Here is a 25,508-nt window from a genome sequence, read left to right as displayed (position 1 = left end):
AATTCAAAAATAAATACATGGGCTAACTTCAAAATCTATTTAACAACTCAACTTTATAAACACATATTCGGCTAGGAAGAAAGATTGATAATTTAACAGCCTTAGCTTAACATATATATATACAACCCAAATCCCTTTCTTAACTCCTGATTCACTAACTTGGGAGTTATTTTGTAACAAATTTTAACTTACTCTAATACCGAATGCTACTCAAGCTTTAAGCTCATGTCCTTTCATTATTAAGCAAATGTTATAACATAACTAACATCCCTTTTTCAATTTGAGCATCAACACATAAAGAAATTAAACACAAAGATTCATAGTCGAAACCTATACATAACATCATTCAAGGTTTAATCCCCTAAATTCATGCACAAAGCCGAACCTATTGAGAGATGTATATAACACAATATCTAGTTAGTACATTCAAGCACCTATGGCATTCCCTTCAATTTAATACTAAGACAAACCAAAAGATTTATTCATGTAAATTCAAAAATTTCAAGTTCATCTCTTTCACATATAAATACCAAAAATTAAGTATTTACTAGCTTAAACTCTATTAAACCTTAAAACATCAATCTATCCCTACCATTTTCCCCATGGCGAATGCTCAAGACACCTTAAAACTAAAAATTTTGTCATGGGCTATGTAATGAACTTAATATCTAACTCATAATATGCTAAAAAAATCCATAAGCTAACATGAATTTCTCACCTTATTAATGACTTAGAATCACCGAATGGTTGCTCCCTCTCTCCCTCTTAGAATCGGCCAAGAAGAAACAAGAATAAAGACTTGTTTCTTTCACCCCTTTTCTTCTTTTCTTTACTCTATTCGGCCAACTTGAGCAACATGATAAGCTTTTTTTATTTTATCTTTTTTTATTTTATTGTTTCCTACATACCACATTAACACAAAGTGTTTATAATATGGTTAATCCCATAGCATGGCCGGCCACTAGTTCATCTTTTGGGTATTTTGACATGCAAGGAAAACATTTTCTAAGATGCATCAATAGGCCACTTTAACATTTGCCTAGCACATTTCTAAATTTTCTCACACAAATCCTATTTAGCAAAATTCACTTACAATTAACAAAATTCAAACATGAAATTTTCACACATGCCTATATACATATAATAAGCATCAAATATAATGGTTAATTATTTTTATGACTCAGTTTTGTGGTCCCGAAACCACTTTCTGACTAGGGTCACTTTAGGGGTGTCACATGGTATGTGAAGTATATTTGGATAATTGTGATGTGAATACATGAAAATTTATATTTTGATTTAGGATTTTATGTGATGAATGTGAATGTGTATATATGAGATAAGGCCGAATGGCCAATGTGATGAATGTGAACATGCATATATGTGATAAGGCCGAATGGACAATGTGATGAATGTGAGCATGCATATGTGTGATAAGGCCGAATGGCCAATGTGGTGAATGTGAGCATGCATATATGTGGTAAAGCCGAATGGCTAATGTGAAATATGTATGAGATATGCATATGTGGTAAAGCCGAATGGTCAATGTGAAATATATATATGAGATATGTATATGTGGTAAAGCCGAATGGCTAGTGTGAAATATGTAGGCGATGTGCGTATATTGTGGCCGAACGACCAAATGTGAAAGGTGTGTATTATTAGATATTTGATGAGGCAAATGAATTACAAATATGACAATCGATGTGAATGTTGTAACATGTGATTAAATGTACATGAAACTTGAAATATATTAGGGTAAGACCCGATGACTACGTGTGGAGATTATGTCCGGGTAAGACCCGATGACTACGTGTGGAGATTTTGTCCGGTAAGACCCAATAACCGTGTGGAGATTTAAATCGAGCTAAAGGTCTCGCCGATAATCCAAGTAGAGGTTAAAGCTATAAGACTTCGTAATAAGAATTGCTTATAAATATATTCAATGCGAAAGGTTAAACAGGTATGTACTCCAAGTTTATATGTGAGCTTGATTTGAACTAAATCATATGGTAGTTATGTGATGCATACGAGAGCAATCTATGAGACTATTCCTATGATTATGTGACATCAGATCAATGTGAGAGGTTATGTGAAATCATACAATATATCTATGTCACATGAGCTCACTTTTATGTGAAAGTTTATCTGCCTATTGTATATGATGAGATGTGCATATTCGGTAAAGGGATGGTATGCCCGAAGGAAGAGTGAAATAAAATATCTGAACAACTATGTTATAATTTGATTGTTATCTGTTGACTTGCTTAAAACTTACTAAGCATTGTAATGCTTACTCCGCTTACTCTGTTTCCTCTGTTTTATAGATCTCATTGCGAAGCTACTGTGCTCGAGGATCACAACAACTAGTCACACTATCACTATCCACCGCTTATTCTTGTTATGTTTAGAATTATTTTATGGCATGTATAGAATAGACTAGTGGCGGAAGAATATTTTTGGTTAATGTATATAAGCCATGCGAAAATGGCATCTTTTGAATGTTTACTTAGTGAAGTTTAAATTTTACCTCTGGCTGTGCTTAGTACTTATTTAAATGAACGATCTTTATTTCAAGAAAAAGTTCAAAATTTTATTGTTCTGACATGAGTTACAAGTCCGGTAATGCCCCTGACCTATTCTGGCGATGGTTACGGGATAGGGGTGTTACACATTAGACTTATGAATTAACAATAACTAACATAAATCCACGTCAACTAACCTAATCATCACACAAGTTAGTCATTTACGCACGATGGGCAAAATAGTCATTTAACACCCTAGGGGCAAAATGGTAATTTTACCCCACAAGGGTATCTCGGTAATTCTACCCTACAGGGGTATTTCGATAATTCTACCCTACAAGGGTATTTTGATAATTCTATCCTACAGGGGTATTTTAGTAATTCTACCCTACAGGGGTATTTCAATAATTTTACCCTACAGGGGTATTTCGGTAATTCTACCTTACAGGGGTATTTTGGTAATTCTACAACTTATCTACTTGAGCCTACGGACCCATTGGGACCACATGGCCCATTTCAATCCATCACGGCCCGAAATAGCCGTCCCACTGCTAGAGTAATGAGAAATACACACCTGTTAGGAGACTGCAGTTAATCCGCGCTCCAAACACTCTTAGCTGACGCCCAACCCAAAGGAACACGTTACAAAGCGAAAAGGATCAGCCAAGAAGGGTATGCCTACTCTCTTCATGGTTTGCTCTATTTAAAGCCAACTCTCCATCTACTCTTATGTTAGCTTCCCGATGAGGGATCCCTTCATCACCAGAGTTTAAAACCAACACCAACTCATGTCGTCCCAACATAGCAAAATAATCAACCTTTGCGTGCCAAGGGATTCGAACCAAAGTCCTCTCACATGCCAACTCACGCCACCACCACTAGGCCATCAACTCATTTGTGTCATAAATCCAACACATTAAACTTTAAAGCGCACCTACTTGCTTCCAGATTTATTGAAAAGAAAAACCAAAATATATTGCAAGAGCCAAGACTTGAAACTTGGACCCCTTGCTTCCTCTATGGCGTCACTTCATTGTCCCCTAAGTGGCGCCACCTTGCCACTACACCACACTCCTTTTTGTGTCATCTTTTACCCCTTTACTTTTAAAAGCTCGCCAATTGCATCACCTGTTCATAAAATTAAAATTCCGAAGACTACCACGGATTTAACTTAAGTTTGGGCCTTCCAAAGGCCCAGTAACATACTAAAATATATATTTTAACCAACCAGAACACACATAAATTTTAAAAATCACAGAAACAAAGAAAACCCGAAAATTGGGGCGTTACTATTCTACCCTCCTTAAAAAATTTTCGTCCTTGAAATTTTACCTGAATCAAACAGATGAGGATATTGTTGACGCATCGCAACTTCTAGTTCCCTAGTAGCTTCCTCTCTGCCATGATTACGCCACAACACCTTTACTAGTGGACTGATTTCCTCCTCAAAATCTTAACATCTCGATCCAAAATCTGCACAGGCTCTTCCTCAAAAGTTAAGCCTGTTTGGACCTCGATCTCTGCAACCGGCACAACATGAGTAAGGTCAGAACGATACCGTCTTAACATGGAGACATGAAATACATCATGAATCTTATCCAACTCTAGAGGTAGCTCCAACTAATAAGCCACTGGACCCACTCGCTTAAGAATCTGATAAGGCCCAATGAACCGCGGACTTAACTTGCCTTTCCTCCCAAACCTTAATATTTTCTTCCAAGGTGAAACCTTCAAGAAGACCATATCACCCACAGAGTACTCAATTTTCTTGTGCTTCAAATCTGCATATGACTTCGCTCATCGGATGCTTCCTTCAACCGATCTCTAATCAACTTGACCTTATCCTCGATTCGCCACCAACTCGGGTCCAAGAACACCGCGTTCACCTAACTCGGTCTAACAACTAGGTGTACGTCATCTTCGCCCATACAGTACCTCATAAGGAGCCATTCAAATACTTGCCTGATAATTGTTATTGTATGCAAACTCTGCCAACGGTAAGTAATCCTCCCAACTGCCTCGAAAGTCAATAACGCATCCCCTCAACATGTCTTCCAGAATCTGAATAACCCTTTCCGACTGACCATCAATCTGAGGATGAAAGGCTGTACTAAAGTTCAACCGCGTACCCAATGCCTCATGCAACTTTTGCCAAAACCGAGATGTGAATCTAGGATCTCGATCAGAAATAATCGACACTGGCACTCCGTGAAGTCGCACTATTTTCGTCACATACAATTTGGCTAACTTTTGAAGTGAATAATCTGTACTGACAGGTATGAAATGAGCAGATTTGGTCAACCTATTCACAATTACCCAAATCGAGTCCTTCTTCGATGGTGTCAAGGGTAATCCACTCACAAAATCCATGGTTACCCTCTCCCACTTCCAAAGTGGTACTTTCACTGGCTGTAAAAGTCCGGAAGGTAATTGATGTTCAGCTTTCACTTGTTGACAAGTCAGACATTTTCCCACAACTTCCGTTACCTCTCGCTTCAATCCAGGCCACCAATACAACTCCTTTAAGTCGCGATACATTTTACTCCCTCAAGGATGCATAGCACACAGACCTCCATGAGCTTCTTTCAGAATTGTTTTCCTCAAGTCAGAGTCCTTCAGAATACAAACTCTACCTCAGTGACACAGAACTCCCTCACTGTTCAGTCCGAACTCAGAAGTATCCCCATTCTTAACCTGTCGGAATCGAGAAACCAGGGACTCATTCCTCGACTATTTTTCCTTAATCTCATCCACCCAGGTCGGCCTAACTTGCAGTTCTGCTAACAGACTACCGTCATCATACGGACTCAAACGAGCAAACATGGCTCTCAGATCAGATATAGTTCTACGAGTTAGGGCATCAGCCACCACATTAGCTTTGCCTGGGTGATACTCAATCGCGCAGTCATAATCCTTCAACAACTCTATCCATCTCCGCTGCCTAAGGTTCAGCTCCTTCTTAGTCAGCAAGTACTTTAGACTCTTATGATCTTTGTATATAATACACATTTCTCTGTACAGGTAATGTCTCCAAATTTTAAGCGCAAAGATTACCACTGCCAACTCCAGATCATGAGTAGGATAGTTAACTTCATGTGGTTTAAGTTGTCGCGATGCATAAGCAACCACTTTACCTTCTTGCATCAGCACACAGCCCAACCCTACATGTGATGCATCACTGCATACGGTACAATCTTTTCCAAACTCTGGCTGAATCAGTACAAGTGCCTTGGTCAGAACTTTCTTCAGCTTCTCAAAAGATTCTTGTTGTTTCTCGGTCCGAACAGACTGTACTCCCTTCCTCATAAGCTTTGTCAAAGGCGCTGCCATCACAGAAAATCCTTCTACAAACCTTCTATAGTACCCAGCTAAACCCAGAAAAATTTAAATTTTCGACACTGACCTCAGTAGCTTCCATTCTAGAATCGCTTCAATCTTTTGAGGGTCCACCTTGATCCCTTCAACAGAGACAACATGCCCCAAGAAAGTTACCTCTCTCAACCAGAACTCACACTTACTGAATTTCGCATAAAGCTCCTTCTCCTCGGACTTGCAAAGACAATCTGAAGATGCTCATCATGCTTCTCCTCAGTTTCAGAATTAACCAGAATATCATCGATAAAGAAGACCACGAATCAATCCAAGTATGGCTAGAACACTCGATTCATCAGATCCATAAATGCCGTAGGTGCGTTCGTCAACCCAAATGGCATAACCAAGAACTCATAGTGACCATACCGAGTTCTGAATGCCGTCTTGTGAATATCCACCTCCTTAACCCTCAACTGATGATACCCAGATCAAAGGTCAATCTTGGAAAATACTGAAGCTCCTCTAAGTTGGTTGAATAAATCATCGATTCTCGCTAGTGGGTACCTGTTCTTAATTGTCAGTTTATTCAACTGTCGATAATCGATGCACATCCGCATTGACCCATCTTTCTTCTTTACGAAAAACACTGGTGCTCCCCACGGAGACACACTTGGTCTAATGAATCCTCTATCCAATAACTCTTGAATTTGGGCTTTCAACTCCACCAACTCCTTCGGTGCCATCCTCTAAGGTACAATGGACACCAGTGTCATTCCAGGCAACAAGTCAATTCTAAACTCAACCTCTCGGTTCGAGGGCAAACCCGGAAGCTCCTCTGGAAAAACATCTTGAAAATCCTTAACGGTTCTAACTTTATCCACTGTTAGATCCTCAATTTTTGATTGGCTTACAAATGCCAATTAAGCCTCACATCCCTTTCGAATCCACTTCTCGGCTCTCAATGCCGACACCACATTAGACAGATAATCCCTACGCTCGCCTATCACCAAAACCTCCTCATCCTTTGTGGTCTTTAACATTATTCGCTTAGCAGCACAATCTAGAGTAGCCCTATGCTTAACAAGCCAATCCATTCCCAAAATGAGATCGAATTCTCCAAAAGGTAGCTCTATCAGATCTCTAGAGAAAACTTTTCCTTGAGTTTCTATAGGCACATCTCTATACAGTTTATCTGCCCTAACCGAGTGACCCAAAGGACTTAGTACAGATACCCCACTCACGGTCTCCTCAGAGTGCACACCCAACGACCCAGATATAGCACATGCAACATATGAATGGGTAGATCCAACATCTATCAACGCAGTGTATGGCATACTAGAAATTAGAAACGTACCAATTATGACGTCAGGTGCATCACCCTCTTCTCGATGACGAGCTGCATACACCAACGCCGGCTGACGAGCCTCAGCAAATCCAGCACCCCTACCAAGTGCTCCTCTTCCTCGATCGTTTCCATTACCACCTCTGTCTTGTCCACGTCCTCTCAGAAACTGTGGTCCACCCCTCACTGGTTGAGCGACCCTCTGCTCTAAAACTTGAACCTGATCTGGTTCCTGGGGACAATCCTTAACCCTATGCTCCATAGATCTGCATTAGAAACAAGCACCAGAATGTTTCCAACACTCACCCATATGCATCTTCCTACAATTCCTACAACCCTGCGGTCTAACAGCATTAATCGGTACTGCTCAAACTGGCTCTATTACCCTTGCTCTCTTAACATTCCTGTTCATACCACCTGAAAGTCCTAAACCTCTCCTAAAATGGTTCCGATCTTTCTCACGATTCTGTCTTTCTGTATGCTTCACTTCCTCAGCTATCTTAGCTTTCTCCACTAAAGCAGTGATGTTACGCTCCCTCTGCGGAGCAATCAGCACCCTAAGTTCATCTCTCAGACCATCCTCGAAGCATACGCTATGCTCATACTCTGTAACGACAATCCCAGAAGCATACCGGCTCAGTCTCAGAAACTCAGACTCATACTCAGCCACTGACTTACTCCCTTGGACCAGGTTCAGAAATTCTTTCTGGCGAGCGTCCACGTAACTAGCCCCAACATACTTTCCTTTGAAGGCTGTCTTAAACAGCCTAAGTCACACTGTCAGCAAGAGTAACAACTCTCACCGTGAGCCACCACTGATAAGCCTCATCCCTAAGTAACGATATGGCTCCCTTCAGCTTCTGTTCCACAGAGCAGTCCAGATCATCCATAATCCGCTCTGTGGCTTCTAACCAATACTCAGCCACATTCGGAGCTATACCAAATACGCCCCTAAATATCTCTTCTCCATTGGCCCGGAGCCGCTCAGAAATAAACCCCCGAATTTTGTTTCCCGTACTTTCCCCAGCAACCCTTTCCAAAACTCGGAGCATTGCCTGGGACAGAGCATCATCCCCGGCACCTCGATCATGAGACTCTACCTCCGTTGTCGGTGGTATCGGTGCATCTACTGCCGGCACATGTCCTGAAGACGAAGATTCAGCCTGAGCATTACCTCGGCCACTTCCACGGCCTCTTCTACGAGCTGCTCGTGTACTTATTTCGTATTATCTGATTAAGAATTTTATGAATCAGTTTAATATTTCAGTGTTTATTACAGATGTCTTATGAATAATAGTAATTCAGAGTTTGAGTTTGTTTCCTTTTGCGATAGCCTAGCTACTGATCTCGATCTACTTATCGAGTTTCTATAGTTCGGTGTTACCTAACTAAAGTACCATGATAAGGTTTTCTACAAGCATATAACAGATGTTTCAGAAACAATTAGAAAGGCTCAGAAAACTTATAGACTTGGGCCGGAGATTCGGTGTGCCACCTTCCAAAAAAACCTAATTTTAGAAAATTGATTTTCATCTTTAAAATCATCTATTTGTAAAGAGAAAATATTGTAAACATTCTCGAAAATAATTTATAATCAAGTTCCAAAAAAAATGATTTTCGAAAACCTTTATTCAGTGTTTCTTTACAAACTCTCATTTTTAGACCCGTTCCACAGCCAAGTTATTACAACTTGGCTCTGATACTCACTAAATGTAACACCCCAAACCCGACCGGATGTTATGGCGGATCGGCGTGTCACATGGACTTACGACTTAGTATGCATTCGCTGGTTTAAGTGATTGGAGTGGTCTTTGTAAAAACAACGGTTGAATGAAAAGTCGGTTTATCAATCTTTAGGCTATCCATTTGTTGTGCTTGTTGAGTCTTGAAAACGTTCATTAATTTTGAAAACCCGCGCAGCCTAACACTAGCAATTTCGTCATGGTATAAATATAATCAGAAAATAAAACCATAGCAAAAAAAAGAAATTTAAATAACGGCCTTATTACAATTTAAAACCCAAAATTAAATTAGAATATAAAAATAATAAAAATAAACTAACTTAGAAAAACCAACTTTGCAGATGATGTGGCCACTTCGAATCCCTCACAGCTCCAAGCCCACTATGGTTGGGGATTTCCTGTAGAGATGAAAATAAAGGGTGAGTTCGATAAACTCAGTGTGTAGCATAATCCAACCATAGCCCAAACCAGATCAAACCTCAGAGTCAAACTTATCTGGGCCTTGGCCCAGTATAAAAATCAAAATGAAACCCATAGGCCCATAGCGGATCTGAGAACAAATATATCATGATTGCGAAATCCCAACCCGAGCCATCCATAACACCCTCATAGCGACTTTACACCCCGTGGGAGACTACTCGACCCACCCAACCGCTACACACCACGAAATTGCAGCGAGGTGCGGATATTGTGTGAAGTCACCAAATATAGATATTGTGGCTAGGCCACGAGCAGAGATATATATATATGTGGCGAAGCCACCGGATTGCAAATGAGGTTGCGGATATTGTGTGAAGTCACCGTAACAGATATATGTGGCAAGGCCACGGATTCACAAATGAGGTCGCCGAACACTTCTTCCATCAATATAAACCCATGTCCCATGCAATAGAAATAATATGTCATGGCATACGTCTACAGAAATAGAACATCATGTTTTTCAGAAAAAATAACCCTAGGGGTAAAATCGTAATTTTGCATATATAAGGGTATTTCAGTAATTATTACCTATTGCTAAGGTTTCATGCTCATTCTAACGTTTACTAAGTAATCAGAAGTACTTACCTCATCTTTTTACCAAAGTGGGCTCGTTAGCCCATTGGCCCGTTTTCAGCCCATTAAGCCCAAAAATACCGTTGTGCATGAAAATGCACACTCTGCACTCTAATCATCCAAATGCACCATATTCATTAACAACTGTCTCACGAGCGCTCACTGTCATGAGTTCTAAAATACCAACGTTTGGTATTTGACTTTTCTGGATTCGATCTAAGGGAGGGTGTCGTTTACACACCTGATTGATGACGATATCTCTCACACGATAATCTTACAATTGATCACTAACACATTAGACTTACGAATTAACGATAACTAACATAAATCTACGTCAACTAACCCAATCATCACACAAGTTAGTCATTTACGCACGAGGGGCAAAATAGTCATTTAACACCCTAGGGGCAAAATGGTAATTTTACTCAAGGGTATCTCGGTAATTTTACCCTACAGGGGTATTTCGATAATTCTACCCTACAAGGGTATTTCGGTAATTCTATCCTATAGGGGTATTTCGGTAATTCTACCCTACAGAGGTATTTCAATAATTCTACCCTACAGGGGTATTTCGGTAATTCTACCTTACAAGGGTATTTCGGTAATTCTACAACTTATCCACTTGGGCCTACGGACCCATTGGGACCACATGGCCTATTTCAGCCCATCGCGGCCCGAAATAGCCGTACTACTGCTAGAGTAATGAGATATACACACCTGTTAGGAGACTGTAGTTAATCCGCGCTCCAAACACTCTTAGCTGACGCCCAACCCAAAGGAACACGTCACAAAGCGAAAAGGATCAGCCAAGAAGGGTATGCCTACTCTCTTCATGGTTTGCTCTATTTAAAGCCAACTCTCCATCTACTCTTATGTTAGCTTCCCGATGAGGGATCCCTCCATCACCAGAGTTTAAAACCAACACCAACTCATGTCGTCCCAACATAGCAAAATAATCAACCTTTGCGTGCAAGGATTGAACCAAAGTCCTCTCACATGCCAACTCACGCCACCCCCACTAGGCCATCAACTCATTTGTGTCATAAATCCAACACATTAAACTTTAAAGCGCACCTACTTGCTTCTAGATTTATGGAAAAGAAAAACCAAAATATATTGCAAGAGCCAAGACTTGAACCTTGGACCCCTTGCTTTCTCTATGGCGTCACTTCCTTGTCCGCTAAGTGGCGCCACCTTACCACTACACCACACTCATTTTTGTGTCATCTTTTACCCATTTACTCTTAAAAGCCCAAACGCCAATTGCATCACCTATTCATAAAAATAAAATTTCGAAGACTACCACGGATTTAACTTAAGTTTGGGCCTTCCAAAGGCCCACTGACCTACTAAAATATATATTTTAACCAACCAAAACACACACAAATTTTAAAAATCACAGAAACACAAAAAACCCAAAAATTGGGGCGTTACAACTGGGGTCATAGGTGGAAGAGAGTGGTGCTAAAACCTTTCAGCATAAGGAGGGAGAGATATAAATATTGCGTGGGAGTGCATTCATGTCCTCCTCCTCCATAAACTCATCGGTGTAAAGTCCCAGAGCAACTCCAAACTCTGGGACACTCATTGCATGAGCTAGACCGCCTAATCGGAAGTGAATGGTGTTTGGGTCGTCATTGTTCGTCATCATCACTTGTAAATGAAAAGTAAAGCATAATTCTAAGGTTAGCTCTAAATAAGTAGGCTTGGTAATAGCGAAGAACCGTTCCTATGCGTCTGTAGATAGGAGGGCACGGATGGCATCAGCGAGCTGGACTTGCTCTACGGCAGCCTAGTCGATGCAATAACCTGTGGTGATGGGTCGTGTGCATAGTATTTGAAATAGCTCCTCCTGCAAAGCTCGTGGAAATTCAAGGAACAGGTGCCGAACTTTGGCTGTAGCTCATTTCGATGAAGAGCCCGGTCCCCTACGTCTCTTTGAGGATGGGACCGTGGCCTTCTTGCCCCTTGATGACGACATAATATACCTAAAAATACATGAGCATTGATTAAATCCAAGATACATCAATAGTTAAGCAATAGACCTAAAACTAGTATATGCTATTTAGTGTTTTAAATAAGTCAAATATAGAAAATTCTAAAGCAAATTCTTAACTTTTCTAAAACATATTTGTAATAGTAACAATATCTATGTAAGGCATGAAAAATACTAATGTAACAACACAAATTGGAAAAACAAGGTTAACAAAGTGAACCAAGGCTGTTGTAAGGCGGTGCACGGGCATGTGATGGCGAGCACGGGCGTGTAACACAGAGAGGAAACCGTGTGGTGGGAAAAATAGAGGGTTTAGAGAGGGGACAATGGGGATGAATGCAAGTGGAGTGACTTTGAGGGTGGTTTAGGGGTTGGGAAAGTGAGAATCTAGGGAATGGTGGCCGGAATAGGGAGTAGGGGTTGGGGAAGGGTGGATTTCGTCTAGGTTTTTGAAAGGAGGAAGAAGATGAACAGTGGTTTGTTTATATAGGGGAGGGGCACACGGCCTAGGGCCACACCCGTGTGCTGTGCGGGTAGCCCGTGTTTTTCAAATTTTTTGAATGTGGTCGTGCCCGGCTACTATCATACGCTCATATGTCTTGGGCGTGTGTGGCACACGGCCATGTCGTACAGTCGTACCTAGCGTTGTTCGCTTCTTCTACGCCCGTGTGTTATGGTACCACGCTCGTGTATTGTTGTACACGACTGGATGGCACGGGCGTGTCGCACACCCATGTCAAAGAAATAGAATCAAGCCTTGAACTTGGCACGCCCGTGGTTTTCTATCCCACGCCCGTATTATTGCTATCAAGTTCACCCATGGCCATGTCGCGTGGCCATGGGGATTTATCGCACCCCGTGTCTTCGGGAAATCATGTCCTGCTTCAACACGGTCGTCTCCCACGACCTTGTCTCTTCCCTTGTTTGGCCATGGCTTCAGGCACGCCCGTGTGTCTGGCCGTGTGTGCTGAAAAACTTTGCAATTCAAAGATAAATTTGATGATTTAAAGTGTTAGAAATTAATTAAAATAAAGAAATCAAAATATTTTAGTACCCGGGTTGCCTCCAGAGAAGCGCTTATTTATAGTCTAAGCTCGACTTACCGCTCCGTTGATTTATCATGGTGGGTTGAGGAGTTCATACTCCTCGTTCCTGCTATCAATCTTAAAACAAGGTTTTAATTACCTTAAAAGTGCCAAACTTGGGATGACTCACCTCTACCGTACTGAATGGAAAAATACTGAGTACCGTTAGAGGGATTTCCTCATTCAGTGTGGTAGTGGCAATGTGAGGATCAACGGCATCTAGTAAGACTTTATCGCCTACCTTAAGTTGATTAGGAGAGGTACTAAGCTTGTTTTGGCATAGTTTTGGTTTATCATGTGTTCTCAGTTTGTGTTCTCGCCATTCGTCTAGCCCCTCTATCCGTAGCCTTCGCTCTTCATGGACATCTTTGTTCTTTTCATGATAATAGCGCACTGTCTCTGTTGTCTTGGTTTGAGAAGGTTCTTGCAAGGACGATTGAATATTAGTTTTATCATTGACAGGTTTTATAGCATTATCCTGAGTCTTAGGGGTTCTGACTGAGTCGCGTGCTTGGAGTGTTACTGCGTCGTCACCTACATGAAATGTTAGCTCCCCTGTGCCTACATTAATAATGGTTTGGCAGTTGCTAAAAAGGGTCGTCCTAAAATTAAAGGTACCTCGTTATCCTTATCCATATCTAAGATGACAAAGTCTACTAGGTAAATAAATTTATCAATTTTAACGAGAACATCTTCAATAATACCCTTAGGAAATCTAACTGTTTTGTCAGCCAATTGTATGCTCATCCTAGTCTACTTAGGTTTACCGAGGCCTAGTCGTTTAAACATTTTATACGGCATAACATTTATACTTGCCCCTAGATCAGCTAAAGCATTATTCACAGATAAACTACCAATTAAGCAAGGAATTGTAAAACTCCTTAGATCTTTCAATTTGTTAGGTAGCTTATTCTTCAAAATAGCTGAGCAGACTGCATTGAGTTCCACATGCGATGTAGTGTCTAATTTCCTTTTATTAGCCAGAAGTTCCTTTAAGAATTTTTCTGAGTTAGGCATCTGCGAAAGAACTTCAATAAAGGGTAAGTTAATATGTAATTTCTTTAAGAGTTTGACAAACTTACTGAATTGTTCTTCTGTTCTGTCTTTCATCATCGCTTTAGGATATGGCACACGAGGTTCATAATTCGTACTTACCTGTTTAGGATCATCATCATTTACCTCTTCTCGACTTTTGTTCATCACATTGTCTTGCTGCAATTCTGGCTCAGGTGCAATGAATCCTTCCTTGTCTTGGGCACTAATTACATTGAGGTGTTCCCTCGGATTAGGTTCCGTATTACTTGGTAAGCTACCTTGTGGTCGCTCAGAGATTAGTTTAGATAGCTGGCCTATCTGAGTTTCAAGTCCTCGGATCAATACTTGTTGATTCTTAAGTGCTGTCTCGGTATTTTGGAAACGGGTTTCTGACACGGAGATGAATTTTGAAAGCATCTCTTCAAGGTTCTGCTTCTTCTCTTGTTGATAAGGTGGCTGTTGAAAACCTTGAGGATTTTGTGGCTTTTGATTCCCTTGACCTCCCCAGGAGAAATTTGGGTGGTTCCTCCAACCTGCATTATAGGTATTACTGTATGGGTTATTTTGAGATCGAAAGTTATTGTTACCCATATAGTTGACTTGTTCTTCTTCAGTTGTAAGATTGAAAGATTGGTATTCTGTATGCACACCTCCTCCGCTTGAGTCACACCTCATTACTGGATGTACCTACGTAGAACCAAGAAAACTATCAATCTTTTTATTGAGAAGTTCTACCTAATTAAAGAGCATGGTGACTGAATCGATGTTATAAACGCCGGCTATTTTTTTTGGCTTAGTCCTCATGACTTGCCACTGATAGTTGCTCAGTGACATCTCCTCTATGAATTTGTAGGCATCTTTCGGTGTTTTATTGTTTATGGTTCCGCTAGCAGCTACGTCAATCATTTGTCTTGTTGAGGGATTCACACCATTGTAGAACGTTTGAACTTGCAGCCATAGAGGTAACCCATGGTGAGGGCACCTTCTTAATAGATCATTGTATCTCTCCAATGCATCGTAAAGTGTTTCTAAGTCCATCTGCACAAAAGAAGAGATATCATTGCGTAATTTAGCTGTTTTAGTCGGCGGAAAATATTTTAGTAAAAATTTCTCAGTCATTTGCTCCCAAGTAGTGATAGACCCTCGTGGTAACAAGTTTAACCACTGTTTAGCTTTGTTTCTCATTGAGAAGGGAAATAACCAAAGACGGATGGCATCATCAGAAACGCCATTGATTTTGAATGTATCGTAAAATTCCAGGAAATTTGCTAAGTGAGTGTTGGGATCTCTATCCTGCAAACCATCAAACTGAACAAACTACTGTATCATCTGAATAGTGTCAGGTTTTAATTCAAAATTATTCGCAGCAATAGCAGGTCTAACTATACTTGATTCAGTTCCTGTTAAAGAGGGTTTAGCATAGTCATACATAGTACGTGGAGCAGGATTTTGATTAGCTGCAATTGCAGGAGGCAGCTGATTGTCTTGGTTTTCAGCCATCTCGTCGGTTGGAGGTTGAGTATTGTCTTCTTGTTCGTTTTTTGTGTATCATAAACTACGCCTTATTTCTCTTTGATTTCTACAAACTGTTCGATCGATTTCTTCGTCAAAAAGTAAGGGTCTTGACGGGTTTCTTCTAGTCATAAACTATAAAAACCTGTCCAGAGAAAGAAAAAGTAAATTAATAAATAATAATAATTAAATTAAATTAAATTGCAAGAAAAATAAATGGCTAAAGTAATAAAAATTTAGTGTTCCTAATATTTCAGTTCCCCGACAACGGTGCCAAAAACTTGATCACAGTGATTTATAACAAGTAATAAATTTTTATAATGAAGATCAAACCTAGACTAACTATTATCACGACGAAAAGGGAAGCGCACTTATCGAATAATAGTATAGTAATAGCAAGACCGGGATGTCGTACCCAAGGGAACCAAAAGTACTAGTAATAACTATCTTTTTATTATCTAGCCTAAGAATAAAAGGTTTGTTTATTAAACTAATTATCTAAACTAATTAACTAATTTAATCAAAGCAAAGAGAATGTTTGGAAAAAGACTTGAAGAAAAGCAATTGATAAAAATGACACCCAAGGAGGAATCCACCTAGATTTCACTTGTTATCTGACTCTGAACCGGACGATTTATTCACTTGACTTGATCCGTGAGACTCCCTAACCTATGTTATTATCCCTATTCAAGACTAATAATGTCTAACCCCTAGATTGAAAAACTGAGACTTTTCTCTAATTAACACTCTAAGGTTGCATTAGCTCAATCTATGGACTCCCATATTAGGTTTCACCCTGATCCGGCAAAATCTCATAACCCTATTTCTAGGCGCCCGATCAACTCCGTTTAATTATGCCAAAAATAGTCTTAGGCAGGGTCTATTCCTCCTCTGCATAAGCACATCAAATCATGAATTAATACCCTGAATATTAACTCAAGCATTAAGAATACATAATTAAGAACAAATCAAATATTTATCATACAGTTCAGATAATAATAACAAGATCCATCATTGGTTTTATCCCCCTTAGGTATCTAAGGGGTTTAATTCATAATAAAATAAGAGTACATCTCAAAAGTATAAAAATAGAAAAACATAAAGAAAATTCTAAAACCCCTTAAGGAATTCTGAGAGAGATCTTCAGTCTTGGAGTAACTCCGACTTTTCATATGGATCATCTGGCTTCTTTCAAGCAATTCCCGGCGTGTGGTTCTGTGTTCTAGAAAAGTTCTGGAGAGAGAGGCCCTTTTCTAGGTCATACTTAGGGTGTTTATATAGGCTTTTGATTGGCTTTCTTGCCCCCTAAGTATCCTTTTTCCGTGTAAAATACAACTCCTTAAAAAAGGGACACGCCCGTGTGCCACGGCCATGTGATGTGGTTGCCAGGCCTTGTTCGATCTGTTAAATTGCCACGGCCGTGTGGGCTCAATGGCCAGGCTGTATGAGTCTTGTAAACCTTGGTCGACACCCTCGAAAGGCATAGACGTGTGAGCTGCCCGTGTGGCAAGGCTTAGGCCATGTGGTCTTCTCGATTTTGTCTGTTTTGTCCCTTTTTAGCTCGTTTTTGGCTCCTTTTGACCCTTGGTGCTCTCCTGAGTACAAAACATGAAATAACTGGATTAAGAGCACCAAAATCCAAAAATCTAAAAGTAAACATCCATAAATATGCTAAGTATTTGGGGGTAAAAACATGTATAATTTGGCGTTTATCAATGGGCTAGCTAAATCAAGCTCTTACGACCTTAAAAACATAAAAATTATAAGAAAAAGACTTGATTGAACTTACAATTTATTAAACGAAAGTTTGAAGAATTAAAAAATAGCTTCTAGGTTTTCTCGGTTTTGTTTCATTAAAGAAAGAAATAAATAAAAACATGACAAGCAACATTTTCTTTATATAAACATGTTTTGGCCTTAATTAAGCATAATTAAAGCTTAATTACTTAAGCTTCAATCATGATTAACCAAAGTTAGTGGAATTCCTTCTCATCCACCACTGTTTGACGATTTAAAAATGGTCATATTGCTCAATTGGTCATTTGGTTAATTAATTATAAATTTGACAAAATTAAGGGACCAAACTTTAATTAACATTTTTACTGACCTTGTAAATATTAATATCTCAAATATCAAAAATGGGGTTTCAAAATTATCATTTCTGATACCACTGAAAAATGGGTTATTACCCAAATCAAGCTCCTTTTTTAGTATTTTATTAAAATGGTTAAATTTCAGTTTTGGTCCTTCTAATATGTCTACATTTGAGACTTAATTGTAAAATAAATTGGTTCTTACATTTTATATTGTTATTAATTAGTCCAAATAATTAATATCATTAATTTTTGGTTAAAACATTACATGGTTATAAATAATTTGAATACCCTAACAATCTTTAATACTGACATGTGGTTTTTTTATTTCTTTAGGTTTGTATCGGTCTTACTCTTTTCTTTTCTTTTTTGTAGTTTTAGAAAATCGATTAAATTTTAATTTTGGCCCCTCTGTTATGCCTAAATTTGATATTTAACTACTAGACTTTAAATTCTAATACAATTTGGTCGCTCTACTTTTATAATGAAATATCAGTGAATTGAATAGAAAATTTTTAACTGTGGTGATAATTGAACCTAGATTTTTAAATTTAAAAAGTAGAGGGCTTAAATTTTTAAAACTAAAATTAGGATTAAAGTATAATTTAACCTTCTAATTTGTACTCCATAATTTGATACAAAAAAATCAACCTAATACAAAGTGAGGAAATCAAACTAGTTTAAGTAGTTAAATGAATGAGTGATTAAAATGTAACATCCTATACCCGACCCAAACACCAGGTCCAGGTACTAGATGTTACATAACCCAATTAAATTAATGATATTTCCATTCCTGGCTTAACTACATACTTAAACAACTTAAATTCTTTTGAAAATTTAACTGCTATTAAAACTCGTACAAAGCTGGTGATAAATTCTTAGGACATTAATTCCAATAAATATTTACAAATTTTTTTATTAAAACTCGATAACGGATATGATCAATTTCACTCCCAAGGCGAGGCTTCTACAGGTTCCCTTCTATATACATGATTAGCTACCACGCATCACTTAGCTTTGATAGATTTTGGTTTGGTCCCTATTGACACCCAATTTTTTTATCTAACTTGCATTCAAACAACAATTTTATAAGTTTCGGAAAACTTAGTGAGATCTGCACATAACTTTATGTAAACTGCATTATTTTGGGGAAATTAAGGTGTCTGGCTAAAAAGTAAAACTCCCTGATTTTCGTAACAGAGTTTGTGAACTCAATTGGCATGACTAATGCCCTAGTCGCTCTAAATCATTCATTGGTAGACATGGTTCTTGATCTGGCCATAACCATGGTTTCTCATTTGGGTCTCACCCTACTTATCGTTGATCTACATCCATAATACTTGTTTTGATTACTCCCAACTGGCGACACTCAATGTTTACTCAAATAATTGCTGACGACGCAGGTCCTTACTAGAATACAATATCTTCCTAACATTCTTTTTCCCTTGGAGAACTATTGTCTACAATGCAACCCACATAGCAACCACTCTTTGAAATCCATTCCTTAAATAGGCTACATTAGACTTGCAGTTCCTACCTTTGGTAGATAAATAAGATCTTTATCATGTTTCATGGTCTGACTGGACCTCTATTTTCCAGCGGACTTTACGGGCCAGCCAGCCTTAAATAGGCATTTCCTCTTATTAAGATTTTGATTGGTCCATTCAATCTTTTGGCTACCTCTTTATTGACGTACAATTTAAAATTGTATCCATAACTTCCCTAGCAAACTCATTTTGTTGCACAATATGTATACCTCATTGTCTAGGAGCCTCTTCCTCCTTTCACCCTAACTAGTTGAGATGTTACTTTGGTCTCACTTATCATCGCCTTTGGAAAAATCCCTCATTATCTCGATGGTCTTGTTTCTTCAGACGAACCAACCTCATTTGTTATAGTTATTTACCACACCAGTCACACTGCGAATTCTACTTTGTATTTTAGCATCTCTCCTGGCCTACTGATCTATGGACTTTCTACATTTAATCCCTATGTTTTATACTATGATGGACTTGCCCGTGTTTTATGTCTTGACGGACTATCCCGTGTTCAATGTCTTGGTGAACTATCTATGTTGTCATGGCCAAGTCATGGTTTTACACATTATTTCTCATGTTTTTTGTCCTCAGAGACTCTCTTGGATACCATAGTCGAGCTATGGTCTTACACCTTATATATCTTTGAGGTGTCGCCTCGAAGGACCTTATCATTGTCGTGATGTCATCCCATAGAACCTTCTAACTGCCATCGTAGTGTTGCCTTATGGAACCTAAATATCATCATCACAGTGTTACCCCGTAGGACCAGTCAATTTTATTCTATTTCTCATTTAACATTGATACTTGAACATCGAAGTGTCCCTCCGGCAAGGCCCAAAGCTTCACACATCATGATTTGCACTCAGGAACACCGTATGGTGGAATTTTAACGAAATTCCATTTCCCTATCTATCTGCTCATTCCTCTATTTTGCTATTTCCATCCTTGAAGCTCGAACATCGTACTGTTCCTTTTGAAAATCTCAGAGATTCGTACATTATGGTTTGCACTTAAAAAATCCTGGATGACGGAATCTAAAAGAAATTCCCTTTTCCCAAATCGTAACTTTTTCTAACCCGTCGATAATTTCCCTCCGCACTACACATATAATACTCAAGCATATCATACAATTTATCATCAAACATACATCACACCAATTTACCTATCATCAACTATCTGTCGTAAAACAACCAACAGAAACTGGCAAAAGCTCACACACAGCCTGTTTTTTCTTGAAGTACATGTACACTATAACTTAGAACATCATCAACGTGATACATGCAAATCACATAACAATCATCCAAAAGGAAAGGTATAAAAATTTACCTTGATTCACTTATCCTTAATAGTTTAGCTTGTCCAAATGTTAGAGCCTTCTTTGTCCTGACAGCTAAGCATTACAAGCATTTATAGGTTAAACCAAAGGTGTTCAACCCTTAAAAACCTAGAATCCATAATTATACAAAAGCTTTTAAAAGTTCTTACTCTACTTCATTCTTTAATCCACAAGTACAGAAAGGTAAGGAAGCTTACCAGTTTCTAAATTTCTCTACTACCAAACTTCAACTCACACGACTTTTGCAACATGTAAAGCTTCATTCAGCTACATCCTCTTCTCCTTCAGAGCGATTGAAGAAGATGATGTTGTGGAGAGAAAATATTTGTAAACAGAATTGAGAAAATTCTGTCTCCACACACACTTATATATATACTCCTTAGGCACAGTCCTTACCAACCATTTCAACTATCCATTCTTAATCATGTTGTCTTCCACTATAGAACCAGTCGGTTCTAATCTAACTAAATCAAAATCAAAATATAACTAATCATAATTCATCCACTAAAATCTCTAAATTTCCCAGTAGAGTTCGACTATCTTTAATCCTTTCAATTTAATCCTAACTTTCCTAAATTTTCGGGTCAATAAAGATAATCGGTGTTACATAGAAATTATATGTAAACTTATTAAATATTTCACATTACTAAAATAATATAAGATTTTTTAAAAAAAGTTGGTATCTTAAAGTTTCTATCTTAAACTTTTCATCATCCTTTTGCATTCTTAAATCCATTATATTTTATCTCTGTAAAAACACAACCAAAGGATTTCTGGGTCTGGGTTAGGCTTTTTGGTTATAAATAATTAAATTAAAATGTAGTAGGGTAAACTAATTGATTAGTTTAAGAATGTTGTAAAATGGATGTCTATATTAACTCTTATAATTTTAAGAATTCTTTTTTTTTAACTCTTGTAACCCCCAAAAATTTATAAGGTACCGTAATTATCTTTATTATAGCTTTGTAATCTATGGTGATTGAGGCTCTATAAATAGAAGGAATGTATAAGCTTTTTGGTACAACAAAGTAAAAGTTGAATCATCTTTTCGTTTTTCTACTCTTGTCTTTTGTTATAATTCTCTTAGTTCATTATATGTTATCAGCATGAGTTTGCTTCAAGTTCTAGGGTAAAATCAAAATTCATTTATCTTTTGATTCAAGAACATGGATATTCACCATGGTGTACACAAGATTGATGGAGACATGTGTCTTGTAGATAGTACCACAAAACATACTATACTAAAAGATAAAAAATAATAATTTTTTCATTTGACAATAAGTGATGTCCATGTTAATACCATATCGAGTAGTTCAAAACTTATTGAATGTTCCATAAAAGTTATTATATTATTATCAAAACGGACAAAACTTTTCATTGATGATGCTTTATTTTCCATTAAGTCTCAAAGAAATTTATTGTGTTTTCAAGATATTCGTCTTAATGGATACTTATATATTAAATATGGAAAGAAATGTGTTTTGAAAAGACTACCCACTTTTTCATCAAGTTTATATTGTACCCACATTAGCGTAATTGAGACACATGTTACTACAAACCAAAAGTTTGTAGAACCATATATTTTTACTATTTGGCATGACTGGGTAGGCCATCCCGAATCCACTATGATGTGAAGAATAATTGAGAATTCAATTGAACACCCACTAAATAACCAGAAGATTCTTGAATTTAAGGAAGTCTTATGTGCTACATGTTTTCAAGGAAAATTGATTTTTAGACCATTACTAACAAAAGTTGGGAGTGAATCTTCTGCATTTCTAGAACGTATTCAAGATGGTATATGTGGACCCATTTATCCACTGTGTGGGCCATTTAGATATTTTATGGTTTTCATAGATGTATCTACCAGGTGGTCGCAACTTGATGTTTGCGAGACTACTTGCTCAAATAATATGATTAAGAGTACAATTTTCAGATTATGCAATCAAAACTATTGTATGCCAATTGATAATGTTAATAATGTTGTTGAGTTTACATCCTAAGATTTTAGTGATTATTGTATGTCAATTAGGATAAAAGTTAAACATCCTATAGCTCATGTTCATGTACAAAATGGTTTAGCTGAAACGTTTATCAAACGTCTTCAATTAATAGCTAGGTCATTGCTTATAAGAACAAAACTCCCTATTACAATATGAGGACATGTTATTTTGCATGCAACAACACTTGTGCATATCAGAACAAAAAATTAAAACAAATACTCCCTCATTACAATTGGCTTTTGGTCAAGAGCCATGTAACATCCTGCACGGGGAAACCCTAATGTTCAAACAATGTCTATGGAAGTAAGGCATAAAGAGTAAGCATTGAGTGCGTGTAAACAATAAGAATTTGACTAAGTATAAGAATTCTTTGAGCATGCCTATAATGCCCTAATTCTAGCGGGCATAAGGTCTAATGTAGTCTTTGAAAAGTACGATTAGAGAATTGGTAATCACCCAAGTGCACTTTTAGTGTATAATGGGCTGACACTATTGCGTATTCAAGATGTTGAGAGTTTCATGCCAGATAAATGTGATTTTATAGAAGAAATATATGGTTAGATAAATAGATACTGAAGGTATGAGCCCCCGTCAGAAGTAGTACACCATTTTCCCTATGATATTGTACAGGTTAAGTTATAAGGTAAGCTGGTTAGGAACTAACCAAATGAAAATCAGGATAGTTAAAAGAGAAAGGCAAAGTACTTAATTAGTTTCCTAGAAAGGTGTAAACCTTTGACAGGACAAGTCAGTAGTGATGTTATATTTTTCAAGTTCCAATAAAAACTTGGACTATTGTAATAGGTCTTCAAGTTGAAATAAAAGGAGTTCTCTTCTTCTCTTTTGAAAATACTGAAATTTAAGGCTAGAATGAAAGTAGAAGCATTTTTCTTTAAGCTAGATCTGAAACTTTAGATTCTTCTAGAAATTTCTCCATGTCGATGTGAGTTTTATAGCTCTAAAAAGTATATCTATATGAATGCCTGAAGAAGTAATCCTTCTTTTATATGATATTTGTGTTTAACAATTCTTTGAGCAAGCATATAACGCCCCGGTTTTGGTAGGCACAAGGTCTAGTATAGTTTTTGAAAAGTACGATTGGCGAATTGGTAATCACCCAAGTGCACTTTCTGACGTATAATGCAGGCAAACGCAGTTGTGTGTTCAAGATGTTGAGAATTCCATGCCAGATAATTGTGATTTGATAGAAGAAGGATGTGTTCAGGTAAATAGATATCAAAGGTATGAGCCCCTGTCAGATGTACTACACCCTTTACCTTGTGATACTGTACAGGTTAAGTTATAACGTAAGCTGGTTAGGAACTAACCGAATGAGAACCTGGATAGTTAAAAGAAAAAGGGGAAGTACTCAATTAGTTTCCTCAGAAGTTGTAGACCCTTGATAAGACAACTAAGTAATGATGTAACATTTTTCAAGTTCCAATAAAGACTTAGACTATTTTAATAGGTCTTCAAGTTAAAACAAAGGGGGTTCTCTTCTTCTCTTTTGAAAATATTAAAATCTAAGGCTAGAGGGAAAGGACAAGCATTTTTCTTTAAGCTGGATCAAAAACTCTAGATTTTTCTAGAAATTTCTCCATGTCAATGTGAGTTTTATGGCTATGAAAAGTAGATCTACGTGAATGCCTGAAGAAGTGAGACTTTTTTATGGGATATTTGTGTTTAAGATTATGGAAAGGTTATCCGAATGGATTTTTACGGTGTTCTTTTGTTTTAAGAGGCAGTGGTTGCTGCAACTCCTGAAAGGATCTTGAATCTCGAGCTCAAGCTCAAGCTACTATACATTCTTATCAGGTGAGTTCTCTAGTATGTAAGGTAGTATTTGCAATGTTTCTATATATAATGGTTAGACTATGAGCACTAAATGAGTTGTGCATGTATCATTCATGAGGAATCTGATAGGTTAAGCATGAGATGATGTGAAATGAAATGTATGTTAATTCCTGTATAATGTCATATGGAAGTGAGTCTGTGTTTATCTTCACGGAATTGTCTAAAAGAGTCCATCGGGACTTTAAACATGATTCTCTGAAAGGAAAACTCCATGGCACCATATTGTGTAAGACCATAGCTAGTGGGTTACGGCATCATATGGAAAGACCATGTCGTATAAGACCATAATTGATGGGTTATGGCATCACATGAAAAGAATTAAAGGAAGATTATTACCTAATAGAGTTCTCTGCGAGACCTAAGATGATGAAGGGCAAACCTCACGTAATGTGAGTCTAGGCAAATCCTTATTGTGAACACACCAGAAAAAGGAAGCCCTTGTGGCAATCATTTGAAGGAAACGCTTTTGTGGCGGACCTTGAAAAAGAAGAATGATAAGTATGAAAACCTCTGAGGGAACGATATGTGTGGCTAGCTTTGAAGGATTGATAGGTATGGTAAACTTCAAAAGAATAGTACATATGGTGAACTCTAAAAGAATAATCGATCTCTAAGAGAAATGGTTTAGTAAGAAATGTTGTGGCATATCTTGTATAGTCTTAAGATATGTACAGAGAAGATGGAATACGTCAGGGAATGTGGTGAATTCATAGTATGAGCCAAGTAGACTAGAAGAACAACTTGATCAATAGTGTTTTGTAAGTATGTGTTTCAGGATGGAAATAGTTAAAGAATTATGAAAAGGCTGAGTGAAGAGCGTTAGTAATGTACTGAAGATGCTAAGGGTTAGACATGGTCACAAACTAAGGTATGGCATTTATGGTATAAAGAAGAAAGGTATTCGCCAAAGTCAAGTTGAAGAACGAAGAACAATGAGATGATAATGAAATTCCCAGATGCATTGTGTTGAGACAACACAAGTAAATGGAGTTTAACTCATTAAGTTCTCATGAACTTACCTTTGTGTATTTTATTACAGGTAAGCTGATCGGTTTTACGCCATGAAAGACGACACCAAGGCTGCG

The 25,508-nt window shown here is 37.9% G+C and overlaps 1 non-coding gene across 1 annotated transcript; it reads left to right on the top strand.

Annotated features, from left to right (window-relative positions):
• The first annotated feature begins 15,051 nt into the window (after positions 1 to 15,051).
• On the top strand, positions 15,052 to 15,158 carry LOC128282831 (small nucleolar RNA R71). The gene has a single exon (XR_008273185.1). It is a non-coding gene; the product is annotated as a small nucleolar RNA R71 (small nucleolar RNA).
• The last annotated feature ends 10,350 nt before the right edge of the window (positions 15,159 to 25,508 follow it).

This window comes from Gossypium arboreum, chromosome 10 (assembly GCF_025698485.1).
Source record: "Gossypium arboreum isolate Shixiya-1 chromosome 10, ASM2569848v2, whole genome shotgun sequence".
Taxonomy (NCBI): Eukaryota; Viridiplantae; Streptophyta; class Magnoliopsida; order Malvales; family Malvaceae; genus Gossypium; species Gossypium arboreum.
The sequence above is the reverse complement of the archived record's forward strand: the minus strand, read 5'-3'. Positions and strand labels throughout refer to the sequence as shown.